This window comes from Hibiscus syriacus, unplaced genomic scaffold (assembly GCF_006381635.1).
Source record: "Hibiscus syriacus cultivar Baekdansim isolate YM2019G1 unplaced genomic scaffold, ASM638163v2 tig00111983_pilon, whole genome shotgun sequence".
NCBI classification, from domain to species: Eukaryota; Viridiplantae; Streptophyta; class Magnoliopsida; order Malvales; family Malvaceae; genus Hibiscus; species Hibiscus syriacus.
Window position 1 is genome coordinate 649,587 of NW_024063228.1, and position 14,471 is coordinate 664,057.

The window sequence follows — 14,471 nt, forward strand, 5'->3', positions numbered from 1 at the left end:
TTGTGGAAAAGGAAAGAGATTTTCTTGAAAAAGGACGTCAGGGAAATGAAATCAATAAAATAAATGTATTAGGTAAACAAAAAACTCCATTAAAAAAACAAAGAGAATCAATAAAATTTAGGGTAAACTACTCTAATGATCACTAATATTCGGGTAAGTTTTAGTTTTTACTACTCATGTTTAAAAAGTCATAAATAGGTCACTAATGTTATCGTTTGTTATAAATTGGTCACTCGCCGTTAACAGGAGTGACGGAAAACACACGTAGACCGTTAACAGCCGCTAACATTCTTACCTTGAGTGAAATAATGCAAGCCAAACCATTAAGCCAAAGTAACCACTTGATATATTTTGGACAACAAATGATATAAATATTGTATCTTAGTATGTAAATGTTTTACTCAAAATTAATAATATGTTATATATCTTAAATTTTAAAATTATCTTTATTTTTGTTTTAACTTATTAATATTTTATTTTTGTCTTAATTTAATTAAATGGATTAAAATGAAGGTTAATATTCAAAAGTTTGAGATCAATTTAAAACGAGAATTATAATTTAGAAATAATTTGGATCATTCAAAACTTTTATGATCAATTTAAAACGCCAGTCATAATTTAAGGATACAAATAAAATATTTAAAAATTAATTTATAATAAAAAATCATAATTTAAATATATGAGTTACAATTAACTCATAAAAAATAGGTTGAATTTTGAATATAACATTGTTATAAACTCATGCATATGCAAAATAATATATATGGATATTATTTTGTTAAATAATGTAAAATTCTTTTAGTTTTTACACATATTTAAGATCGTTGGATGAGATTTAAGATTTTGTTAAATAATTTAAATATATATGGATGAGTGTAAATATATAGTTGAGATTAATAATAGGAAATGAGAAGATATTCAATGAAAAAAAACAAGTAGTCAATATCAGTCATATATTTTCATTCATCAAATGGTTATAAATCTGTGTAGAATTGAAGAGTTTTACATTGTGTAATTGAATCCTAATCATATATATAGACTTTATGTTAAGGGAGACGAGCTTCTAAAATTTTAGGAAGTGACATACTTATAAAATTTTATAATTTTATAGAGACGAAAATAAATTTTTAATAAAAAATACATAAATGTAACAACCCGAAAAATTGAAAAAAAATATATATAATTGTAATTTGGGGTTTTAATTAAGTTAATTAGTGAAATTTGAGGATTTAATTGGAAGTTTTTAAAACTTGTAGCATGTTTTAAAAAGTGGAGGAAATTCAGTGACCAATCACTGAATAATGCCAAGGAGTGTCGGCAGATTGTTCTTCTTCTTATATGCGTGCAAATTGTTTCTGGTTTCATACCAGAACAATTTGCTAAGTTTTTACCCCCACGCATCTCAACTTTCAACCACGATCCTGACGTCGTCCGACCTCCGATCATTGTTTTGAAAACACCATCGTGTTCATCATCGAGCGAGGAACAAATCCCTTAGATTAATTGAAGCGAAACGCTGCCAAACGCCGGGAATTTCCAGTCAAAGTCTCGATGTATTTTTTTAGCTAAATCGCCGAGAAAATCTTAAATTCATCGCTGATCGTTGCTCCGTTTACGACACCTCCCGCACCATCGCGTTCCTTGTGCCGTTCCGAGTCCGCCGGTGTCATCCTCGATCTCCGTTGACGGCGGCGCGTGGGGAGGTGGATCAGTCAAAGATTCGGCCGAGTCGAAATCGAGCTCTCCGCCGTTCAAAAATTTGAACCGATCTTTGTAAGTATCTCGAAATCGCTCAAAATAATTTTTAGAAATTTTTCCGTGATTTTTAGAGCCCCGGAGGACGTCGCACGCGCCCACACGCGCCGCCGCAGGCGAGTGAACGTTGGAAACTGGTTTTGACCGGTTTAACCGGTTTTGAACCGGTTTTGACCGGTTTTGAACCGGTTTTGACCAGTTTGACCGGTCACTACCCGTTTACCGACCCGACCAGTTTACCCGACCCGACCCGTTTACCCGACCCGTTGACCGTTGACCGTTGACCGGTGCTATTCTGGGAATTAATTCAGTTTTGGTGCTATTCTGAGAATTAATTCGAAATGGGTGCTATTTTAGTAATTTTTCGAAAAAAAAATAATATTTTGGGAATTAATTTGAAAATGGTGCTATTTGTGTAAAATGTTTGAAAGTTTGTTGACCTACTTTGACCAGAACTTTGACCGGCTTTGACCGGCTATTAAACGACCTTTGTTTTCGACCGAGAATACCTATCCTGATAGTTTTCGACGTCCCGAATCCGTTTTTGGGGTCCGTTTTGCTAAATTCAAACCCGAAAGTCTCCAAATTGTCAGTCAAAACCGTTGACTTTAATTTTGACCAAGAATTCGAAATTTTAGAAGGTCATACTTTATGTTTTTCGACGTCCTGAGTTTGATTCCGAAGTCTATTTTGCCAAATTCTGACCCAAAATTCCCAAATCGAGCATGTGAACTCAAAAAGGCTTAGTATCTTAATGTTTTGATTATTTTTAAGAGTTTTGGTTAAGGAATTGATTCGACAAAATATTTTATGAAGGTACTCGTGTTTCACCTGAGCAAGGATCAATTAGGTCCGGTGTTATCCATTCGTCAGATCAGTCTGAACCGCGTAATACGAGAATTACCCGTAGGTTTCAGTATATTATTTAAATAATATTTAGATTATTTATATTAGGATTCCAATAAGGATTTTTCCAATTCGTAGGGTCTAGCACTGCAGCAGAACGTGATCGACATACCCAGTAATAGGCTTCCCTATCTGATTTCCCAGACTGTTACAGGTGTGTTTCCTAACAGTATTATATTACTGATTTAAATAATTTATCTGAATACCGAGTATTTGATATTTGATTTGCTGTATATTCTGATATAACTTCTGAATTAAGGTATTTCATACCGATTTCTGAGATCTGCTTATCTGATATCTGAATCATTGATTTGAATTATGATTTCCGTATTTCTGTATATGGTTTCTAAGTATGAAATATTTGTTATGTTTTAAGTGATTAATCATTGTTTTCAATTTAATACATTCATTGTCATTTGGGGGGGGGTATTGTTGAAGGAAGATTATCTGCAGACTTCTCGGCTTTGTGCTCAGGGTCTAAATGGCATGTGCGGTTGGGTGTATGGTTCTGGGGAACCTACACAACTATGATGTGAACGGATGGGGGTAGTGTTCATGTTTTAAAAAAATGAAAATAAAAACATATTGCATAAACCGATTTCATTGAAAGATTTTATCTGTATATTTTTCTTATATACTGTATGGAGCACACTGAGCTTTTTAGCTCATTCTGTAGTTTTTACCCTTTTTCAGATAGTAGCAGACAGTAAGCTAGCAGATTTGGCATCAGTGGAAATCAACTACTTATTTTGTACGAACATATATTTCTATATGTTTTTCAGTTATGTTTGGTGACATGTATTTGCTATAATTTTGGACATATCTGTATTATTAATATAATGTATTGTAAGATAAAAAAAAAAACCTCTGAATGGGATATGTGACAACTTAGGTTTGAGTCTAACTCACAGACCGGGTCTAGGGGGTTACATTTGGTGGTATCAGAGCTTTCGGTTTTAAACACTCGGACTGTACATGGGTCCTAAATTTTGGATTTTTAAGAAGAAAAAAAAATGTCACCTTATATTATGATTTAAAGTTTTCTCGAGATCCCTGATGCTAATCTGACACATGTTTCAAATTCTTTCTGTAGAGCCTTATAGATCCAATGATGAATGCTGCTAGAGGTCGTAGGACAGGACGTGGACGTGGTAGAGGGCGAGTCACTCGACCTTCTGTTACGATAGACGATCCGATATCACCACGTGATCCTCCTGTTCCGCAAGTAGATCCGACTCTTTCTCATGATGATCAGTTTACTCCTATGGGAGACCCTCCCGTCACTGAAGATGAGGATTCTGAGATGAATGAAGACGCCATTAATAGAGCTATCTTCCGCATGTTTCAGAGAGCTGCTAGAGCCCCTAGTAACATGACGGCAGTGGAGATTTCAAATTCTCTGGTTGCTGCTGGTGTAGTACCATTTGAGGGTATTACTGGTGGACCTCCGACAGACGCTGAGTATTGGCTGGAGGACACAGAGAGGATTATGGATGAGATGGACCTCAGACCTGAGCAAAAGTTAAAGGGGGCCCTAACTATATTGAAGAAAGAAAGCTTCAGATGGTGGCAATCCATTTCTGGTAGTATTCCGAGGAACCAATTAACATGGGATCTTTTCAAGACGCGCTTCCGGAGTCGCTACATCGGAGAGAGATATCTGCAGGAGCGACGCCAGGAGTTTCAGAATCTGGAGCAGGGTAATATGTCTGTTATGGATTATGAGGTTGAATTTATCCGATTGAGCTGATATGCTCCTGGACTTGTGGATACTGAGACAGATCGATGCTTGAGGTTCGAGAATGGACTCAGGTATGAAATCAGGAGTCGAGTCGCTACTCACCGAGAGAGGAATTTTGATGCTTTGGTTGAGATAGCCAAGACTGCTGAGGAAATAGAGCGACTGGGTATGGAGCACAAGAGAGATAGTGATCGAGCTCAAACCCAATTCAGGAGGCCTTCTGGTTCTGTTAATTCTTCTGCACATCCTAGCAAGAGAGGCAGGGGTGATTCATTTCAGAGAGGCGGTGCGAGTGTCAGACCTGTTGCATCTGGTGCTTCAACTTTTCAGTCTACTAGACATGGTGAATCTTCTGGGTTGCAACCTTTGCAGACATGTGATTACTGTGGGAAACATCATCTTGGGGAATGCAGAAGAAAATTTGGCACATGTTTTAGATGTGGTTCTAGTGACCATATTATAAGGGATTGCACAGTGTCAGTTTCTACAGTTCAAACACCAGCTCGTACTCCCGCTCGTACTCAGAGTACTGTTCAGACTCCTGTAGGTGGTCGTACTCAGGAGAGAGCACCTGGATCGGCTAATAGAGGCCGAGCATCTCAGAGTAGGGGTCCAGACAGATCTGAGGCTAGACAACCTGCATTGGTTTACACTGCTAGACTTCGACAAGATCGAGATGGGCCTAATGTGACTGCAGGTACTGTTACTATTCATTCAGTTCCATACTTTGCATTGTTTGATAGTGGCTCTACAAATTCCTATGTATCACATTCCGTTTCTGAGGGTCTAAATATTCCTGTTGAGAATACTGAGCGTTCAGTGATAGTTCAAAGCCCCTTAGGCAAATCCATCGTGTTGGATTGTATTTTTAGAGAGTGCCCTATAGAGATCAATGGGGAGATTTTTCTGGCTGACCTGATAGAGTTACCCTTTGAAGAGTTTGATTTGATTCTCGGTGTAGATTGGTTGGACAAACATCGAGTAAATATTGATTTTGAGACTAAGAGAGTTGTTCTGAAGACCCCAGATAATCGAAAGATTGTAATGATCGGGGAACGACGTGGATTTCTGACGAATGTTGTGTCTGCCTTGGTAGCGGAGAAGATGATCAGGAAAGGTTTCGAGGCGTTTCTTGCTTATATTTTGGACACTAGGAGATCGCAATCTGATATTGAAGGCATCCGAATTGTCAAAGACTTTCTCGATGTTTTTCCCGAGGAGTTGCCTGGATTACCTCCAGATAGAGAAGTCGAGTTTAAGATTGAAGTCTATTCTGGTTCTACCCCGGTTTCAATGGCTCCATATCGTATGGCCCCAAAGGAGCTTAAGGAACTGAAAGTTCAACTCCAGGAGTTGTTGGACAGGGGATTTATCCGACCCAGTGTATCACCGTGGGGAGCCCCAGTTCTCTTTGTCAAGAAGAAAGATGGGACGTTGAGACTCTGTATCGATTATAGGAAACTGAACAAGCTCACGGTGAAAAACAAATATCCTCTGCCCAGAATCGACGATCTATTTGACCAATTTCGAGGGGCTTCTATCTTTTCAAAGATAGACTTAAGATCTGGTTATTATCAACTTAAAGTGAAAGATTCGGATATTCCGAAGACTGCTTTCCGTACTCGATATGGGCATTATGAGTTTTTAGTGATGTCATTCGGGTTAACTAATGCCCCTGCTGCTTTTATGGATCTGATGCATAGGGTATTTCGACCTTATTTGGACCAGTTTGTAGTTGTATTCATTGATGACATACTGGTGTATTCTAGAAGTGAAGCAGAACATGAGGAGCATTTAAGGATTGTTCTTCAGACTCTAAGGGAGAATAAGCTATACGCTAAGTTGAGCAAGTGTGAATTCTGGCTCAGCGAAGTGACTTTTCTTGGACATATCGTCTCTGCTAATGGTATTCAGGTGGATCCGAGCAAAGTGGAGGCTATTCTGAACTGGAAGCAACCCAGGAACGTCTCTGAGATCCGTAGTTTCTTGGGTTTAGCTGGTTACTACCGTCGTTTCGCTGAGGGGTTCTCCCTTATTGCAGCTCCTCTGACGAAACTATTGAGGAAAGATGTTCCATTTGTCTGGTCTGAAGACCAACAATCTAGCTTTGAGAAATTGAAGACTGTTTTAACTCAAGCCCCAGTGTTGATTCAGCCTGAATCTGGGAAGTATTTTTCTGTCTACAGTGATGCTTCTCATTCTGGATTAGGATGTGTTTTGATGCAAGATAGGAAGGTTGTCGCTTATGCGTCACGTCAATTAAGGCCGCATGAGCGTAACTATCCTACTCACGATCTGGAATTAGCTGCTGTGGTTTTCGCTTTAAAGATCTGGAGACACTACCTCTACGGAGAGAAGTGTTATATGTATACTGATCATAAGAGTCTGAAGTATCTACTTACTCAGAAAGAATTAAATTTGAGACAACGTCGCTGGTTAGAACTTCTAAAGGACTATGATCTAGAGATAGAATATCATCCAGGAAAGGCTAATGTAGTGGCAGACGCCTTGAGCCGTAAGGCGATATCAGATCTCAGAGCCTTATTTGCCAACTTGAGCTTATTTGATGATAACAGTTTGTTAGCGGAGCTACAAGTTAAACCTACTTTGGCCAAGGAGATTAAGGCCAAACAACTCCTTGATAGCTCGTTGCTTCCTATTATTGAACAAGTTAAGCAAGGATCGAGTTCGGAGTATACTGTGGATCAGGATGGTATTTTGTGTTTTCACAGTCGTTACTGCGTCCCTAAAGATGATGAGTTGAAACGAGTGATTCTTCAGGAGGCTCATAGTAGTCCTTATGCTATGCATCCTGGTGGGGACAAAATGTACAATAATCTCAAAGAGCGCTACTTTTGGACTGGTATGAAGAAAAATATTTCAGATTTTGTGGCGAGGTGTTTGACTTGTCAGCAGGTTAAGGCAGAGCATCAGCATCCATCTGGATTGTTACAGTCAATTAAGATTCCTGAGTGGAAATGGGAGCGTATTACGATGGACTTCGTTACTGGTCTTCCTCTAACTCCTTCCAAAAAGGATTCTATCTGGGTGATTGTTGATCGACTCACCAAGTCAGCGCACTTTATCCCTGTTCGGGTTAATTATTCTCTGGATAAACTGGCTAAGTTGTACATTTCTGAGATCGTTAGACTTCATGGTGTTCCGTTGTCTATCATATCTGATCGAGATCCGAGATTCACTTCCAGGTTCTGGAAAGCTTTGCATGAGGCTATGGGTACTCGTTTGAATTTCAGTACAGCTTTTCATCCTCAAACTGATGGACAGTCTGAGCGAGTGATTCAGGTGTTGGAGGATATGTTACGGGGCTGTGTGATTGATTTCCGTGGTAGTTGGGAAGATTTCTTGCCATTAGCTGAGTTTGCTTACAATAATAGTTATCAGACAAGTATTCGCATGGCACCGTATGAGGCTCTGTATGGACGTAGATGTCGTACTCCTATATGTTGGACAGAGTTGCATGATAGAAAAACTTTGGGTCCAGACTTGGTACGAGAGACTGAAGATACTGTTAGACTGATCCGTGATCGCTTAAGGGAGGCATTTGATAGGCAGAAGTCATACGCAGATAAGCGACGTAAGGATATCGAGTTTGAGGTTGGAGATCAGGTTTTTCTCAAGGTATCTCCATGGAAGAATGTATTGAGATCTGGTTATTATCAACTTAAAGTGAAAGATTCGGATATTCCGAAGACTGCTTTCCGTACTCGATATGGGCATTATGAGTTTTTAGTGATGTCATTCGGGTTAACTAATGCCCCTGCTGCTTTTATGGATCTGATGCATAGGGTATTTCGACCTTATTTGGACCAGTTTGTAGTTGTATTCATTGATGACATACTGGTGTATTCTAGAAGTGAAGCAGAACATGAGGAGCATTTAAGGATTGTTCTTCAGACTCTAAGGGAGAATAAGCTATACGCTAAGTTGAGCAAGTGTGAATTCTGGCTCAGCGAAGTGACTTTTCTTGGACATATCGTCTCTGCTAATGGTATTCAGGTGGATCCGAGCAAAGTGGAGGCTATTCTGAACTGGAAGCAACCCAGGAACGTCTCTGAGATCCGTAGTTTCTTGGGTTTAGCTGGTTACTACCGTCGTTTCGCTGAGGGGTTCTCCCTTATTGCAGCTCCTCTGACGAAACTATTGAGGAAAGATGTTCCATTTGTCTGGTCTGAAGACCAACAATCTAGCTTTGAGAAATTGAAGACTGTTTTAACTCAAGCCCCAGTGTTGATTCAGCCTGAATCTGGGAAGGATTTTTCTGTCTATAGTGATGCTTCTCATTCTGGATTAGGATGTGTTTTGATGCAAGATAGGAAGGTTGTCGCTTATGCGTCACGTCAATTAAGGCCGCATGAGCGTAACTATCCTACTCACGATCTGGAATTAGCTGCTGTGGTTTTCGCTTTAAAGATCTGGAGACACTACCTCTACGGAGAGAAGTGTTATATGTATACTGATCATAAGAGTCTGAAGTATCTACTTACTCAGAAAGAATTAAATTTGAGACAACGTCGCTGGTTAGAACTTCTAAAGGACTATGATCTAGAGATAGAATATCATCCAGGAAAGGCTAATGTAGTGGCAGACGCCTTGAGCCGTAAGGCGATATCAGATCTCAGAGCCTTATTTGCCAACTTGAGCTTATTTGATGATAACAGTTTGTTAGCGGAGCTACAAGTTAAACCTACTTTGGCCAAGGAGATTAAGGCCAAACAACTCCTTGATAGCTCGTTGCTTCCTATTATTGAACAAGTTAAGCAAGGATCGAGTTCGGAGTATACTGTGGATCAGGATGGTATTTTGTGTTTTCACAGTCGTTACTGCGTCCCTAAAGATGATGAGTTGAAACGAGTGATTCTTCAGGAGGCTCATAGTAGTCCTTATGCTATGCATCCTGGTGGGGACAAAATGTACAATAATCTCAAAGAGCGCTACTTTTGGACTGGTATGAAGAAAAATATTTCAGATTTTGTGGCGAGGTGTTTGACTTGTCAGCAGGTTAAGGCAGAGCATCAGCATCCATCTGGATTGTTACAGTCAATTAAGATTCCTGAGTGGAAATGGGAGCGTATTACGATGGACTTCGTTACTGGTCTTCCTCTAACTCCTTCCAAAAAGGATTCTATCTGGGTGATTGTTGATCGACTCACCAAGTCAGCGCACTTTATCCCTGTTCGGGTTAATTATTCTCTGGATAAACTGGCTAAGTTGTACATTTCTGAGATCGTTAGACTTCATGGTGTTCCGTTGTCTATCATATCTGATCGAGATCCGAGATTCACTTCCAGGTTCTGGAAAGCTTTGCATGAGGCTATGGGTACTCGTTTGAATTTCAGTACAGCTTTTCATCCTCAAACTGATGGACAGTCTGAGCGAGTGATTCAGGTGTTGGAGGATATGTTACGGGGCTGTGTGATTGATTTCCGTGGTAGTTGGGAAGATTTCTTGCCATTAGCTGAGTTTGCTTACAATAATAGTTATCAGACAAGTATTCGCATGGCACCGTATGAGGCTCTGTATGGACGTAGATGTCGTACTCCTATATGTTGGACAGAGTTGCATGATAGAAAAACTTTGGGTCCAGACTTGGTACGAGAGACTGAAGATACTGTTAGACTGATCCGTGATCGCTTAAGGGAGGCATTTGATAGGCAGAAGTCATACGCAGATAAGCGACGTAAGGATATCGAGTTTGAGGTTGGAGATCAGGTTTTTCTCAAGGTATCTCCATGGAAGAATGTATTGAGATTTGGACGTAAAGGTAAACTGAGTCCTCGATTTATTGGGCCGTATCGTATTCTGAAGAAAGTTGGACCTGTTGCTTATCAGCTTGAGTTGCCTTCCCAGCTCAGTCGTATTCATGATGTTTTTCATGTTTCTATGTTGAGGCGATACCGTCCAGATCCAGATCACATCATTCAGGTTGATGAGGTAGAGCTGAGACCTGATTTGTCATATGAAGAGGAGCCTGTTCAGGTTTTAGAGAGAGAGGAACGAGTTCTTCGGAATAGGCGTATCCCAATGGTTAAAGTTCAATGGAGTAATCGTAGCCCCTCAGAAGCTACTTGGGAGACGTTGGAGTCAATGGAGATTCAATTTCCGCATCTATTTTCATAAGGTAAATTTCGAGGACGAAATTTCTTGTAGAGTGGGAGAATTGTAACAACCCGAAAAATTGAAAAAAAAAATATATAATTGTAATTTGGGGTTTTAATTAAGTTAATTAGTGAAATTTGAGGATTTAATTGGAAGTTTTTAAAACTTGTAGCATGTTTTAAAAAGTGGAGGAAATTCAGTGACCAATCACTGAATAATGCCAAGGAGTGTCGGCAGATTGTTCTTCTTCTTATATGCGTGCAAATTGATTCTGGTTTCATACCAGAACAATTTGCTAAGTTTTTACCCCCACGCATCTCAACTTTCAACCACGATCCTGACGTCGTCCGACCTCCGATCATTGTTTTGAAAACACCATCGTGTTCATCATCGAGCGAGGAACAAATCCCTTAGATTAATTGAAGCGAAACGCTGCCAAACGCCGGGAATTTCCAGTCAAAGTCTCGATGTATTTTTTTAGCTAAATCGCCGAGAAAATCTTAAATTCATCGCTGATCGTTGCTCCGTTTACGACACCTCCCGCACCATCGCGTTCCTTGTGCCGTTCCGAGTCCGCCGGTGTCATCCTCGATCTCCGTTGACGGCGGCGCGTGGGGAGGTGGATCAGTCAAAGATTCGGCCGAGTCGAAATCGAGCTCTCCGCCGTTCAAAAATTTGAACCGATCTTTGTAAGTATCTCGAAATCGCTCAAAATAATTTTTAGAAATTTTTCCGTGATTTTTAGAGCCCCGGAGGACGTCGCACGCGCCCACACGCGCCGCCGCAGGCGAGTGAACGTTGGAAACTGGTTTTGACCGGTTTAACCGGTTTTGAACCGGTTTTGACCGGTTTGACCGGTCACAACCCGTTTACCCGTTTACCCGACCCGACCAGTTTACCCGACCCGACCCGTTTACCCGACCCGTTGACCGTTGACCGTTGACCGGTGCTATTCTGGGAATTAATTCGGTCTTGGTGCTATTCTGAGAATTAATTCGAAATGGGTGCTATTTTAAAAAGTGAAATTTGGGGTTTTAATTAAGTTAATTAGTGAAATTTGAGGATTTAATTGGAAGTTTTTAAAACTTGTAGCATGTTTTAAAAAGTGGAGGAAATTCAGTGACCAATCACTGAATAATGCCAAGGAGTGTCGGCAGATTGTTCTTCTTCTTATATGCGTGCAAATTGATTCTGGTTTCATACCAGAACAATTTGCTAAGTTTTTATCCCCACGCATCTCAACTTTCAACCACGATCCTGACGTCGTCCGACCTCCGATCATTGTTTTGAAAACACCATCGTGTTCATCATCGAGCGAGGAACAAATCCCTTAGATTAATTGAAGCGAAACGCTGCCAAACGCCGGGAATTTCCAGTCAAAGTCTCGATGTATTTTTTTAGCTAAATCGCCGAGAAAATCTTAAATTCATCGCTGATCGTTGCTCCGTTTACGACACCTCCCGCACCATCGCGTTCCTTGTGCCGTTCCGAGTCCGCCGGTGTCATCCTCGATCTCCGTTGACGGCGGCGCGTGGGGAGGTGGATCAGTCAAAGATTCGGCCGAGTCGAAATCGAGCTCTCCGCCGTTCAAAAATTTGAACCGATCTTTGTAAGTATCTCGAAATCGCTCAAAATAATTTTTAGAAATTTTTCCGTGATTTTTAGAGCCCCGGAGGACGTCGCACGCGCCCACACGCGCCGCCGCAGGCGAGTGAACGTTGGAAACTGGTTTTGACCGGTTTAACCGGTTTTGAACCGGTTTTGACCGGTTTGACCGGTCACGACCCGTTTACCCGTTTACCCGACCCGACCAGTTTACCCGACCCGACCCGTTTACCCGACCCGTTGACCGTTGACCGTTGACCGGTGCTATTCTGGGAATTAATTCGGTTTTGGTGCTATTATGAGAATTAATTCGAAATGGGTGCTATTTTAGTAATTTTTCGAAAAAAATAATATTTTGGGAATTAATTTGAAAATGGTGCTATTTGTGTAAAATGTTTGAAAGTTTGTTGACCTACTTTGACCAGAACTTTGACCGGCTTTGACCGGCTATTAAACGACCTTTGTTTTCGACCAAGAATACCTATCCTGATAGTTTTCGACGTCCCGAATCCGTTTTTGGGGTCCGTTTTGCTAAATTCAAACCCGAAAGTCTCCAAATTGTCAGTCAAAACCGTTGACTTTAATTTTGACCAAGAATTCGAAATTTTAGAAGGTCATACTTTATGTTTTTCGACGTCCTGAGTTTGATTCCGAAGTCTATTTTGCCAAATTCTGACCCAAAATTCCCAAATCGAGCATGTGAACTCAAAAAGGCTTAGTATCTTAATGTTTTGATTATTTTTAAGAGTTTTGGTTAAGGAATTGATTCGACAAAATATTTTATGAAGGTACTCGTGTTTCACCTGAGCAAGGATCAATTAGGTCCGGTGTTATCCATTCGTCAGATCAGTCTGAACCGCGTAATACGAGAATTACCCGTAGGTTTCAGTATATTATTTAAATAATATTTAGATTATTTATATTAGGATTCCAATAAGGATTTTTCCAATTCGTAGGGTCTAGCGCTGCAGCAGAACGTGATCGACATACCCAGTAATAGGCTTCCCTATCTGATTTCCCAGACTGTTACAGGTGTGTTTCCTAACAGTATTATATTACTGATTTAAATAATTTATCTGAATACCGAGTATTTGATATTTGATTTGCTGTATATTCTGATATAACTTCTGAATTAAGGTATTTCATACCGATTTCTGAGATCTGCTTATCTGATATCTGAATCATTGATTTGAATTATGATTTCCGTATTTCTGTATATGGTTTCTAAGTATGAAATATTTGTTATGTTTTAAGTGATTAATCATTGTTTTCAATTTAATACATTCATTGTCATTTGGGGGGGGGTATTGTTGAAGGAAGATTATCTGCAGACTTCTCGGCTTTGTGCTCAGGGTCTAAATGGCATGTGCGGTTGGGTGTATGGTTCTGGGGAACCTACACAACTATGATGTGAACGGATGGGGGTAGTGTTCATGTTTTAAAAAAATGAAAATAAAAACATATTGCATAAACCGATTTCATTGAAAGATTTTATCTGTATATTTTTCTTATATACTGTATGGAGCACACTGAGCTTTTTAGCTCATTCTGTAGTTTTTACCCTTTTTCAGATAGTAGCAGACAGTAAGCTAGCAGATTTGGCATCAGTGGAAATCAACTACTTATTTTGTACGAACATATATTTCTATATGTTTTTCAGTTATGTTTGGTGACATGTATTTGCTATAATTTTGGATATATCTGTATTATTAATATAATGTATTGTAAGATAAAAAAAAAAAAAACCTCTGAATGGGATATGTGACAACTTAGGTTTGAGTCTAACTCACAGACCGGGTCTAGGGGGTTACAATAAAAATATTAAAATGTACGTTAATTTTAAAATATTTTAAATTTTTTAGACGGCGAATGCTCTCACTCGCCCCTCCATCCATCCTTATATAACACTCATGAAGAGCAAAGATAAACTGCACCATCCACGAACAAGCTACTAAATTGTTAATATGGAGCACCATGGATGAACCACCACTAAACCTTGGCTTGGGACCGATGGCAATAATTGTCTCTCTAGTATCCGTTTCTATACTGATTCGTTGTATATTCGGAGACCATGCAAGAGCGAGACCTTCGAAAATTCCTCATAGATCCGCGTAAAAAACCGACCAACTTTCAATACCCTTAGTAAAATCCCGAATCCACCGCCGTCATGGTCTCGCAAGGCATCTCCACAAGTTGCCACTCCTGTGCTTAGTCGTCGGCCACCATCCGAGTTGAGCTTAAGCCAATCAACGGAGGGGGCTCCAAGGAATCAACGAACGGTGCCCCAAACAATACCTCCTACACAGAATTTAATATACTAATAATAACAAACATCTCAGGCATCACC

At 40.0% G+C, this 14,471-nt stretch overlaps 1 long non-coding RNA gene across 1 annotated transcript; it reads left to right on the forward strand.

Annotated features, from left to right (window-relative positions):
* Positions 1–11,176: 11,176 nt before the first annotated feature.
* Positions 11,177–13,119, forward strand: LOC120173762. The gene is made up of 3 exons (XR_005521093.1): positions 11,177–11,208; positions 12,913–13,002; positions 13,081–13,119. It is a non-coding gene; the product is annotated as an uncharacterized LOC120173762 (long non-coding RNA).
* Positions 13,120–14,471: the final 1,352 nt, after the last annotated feature.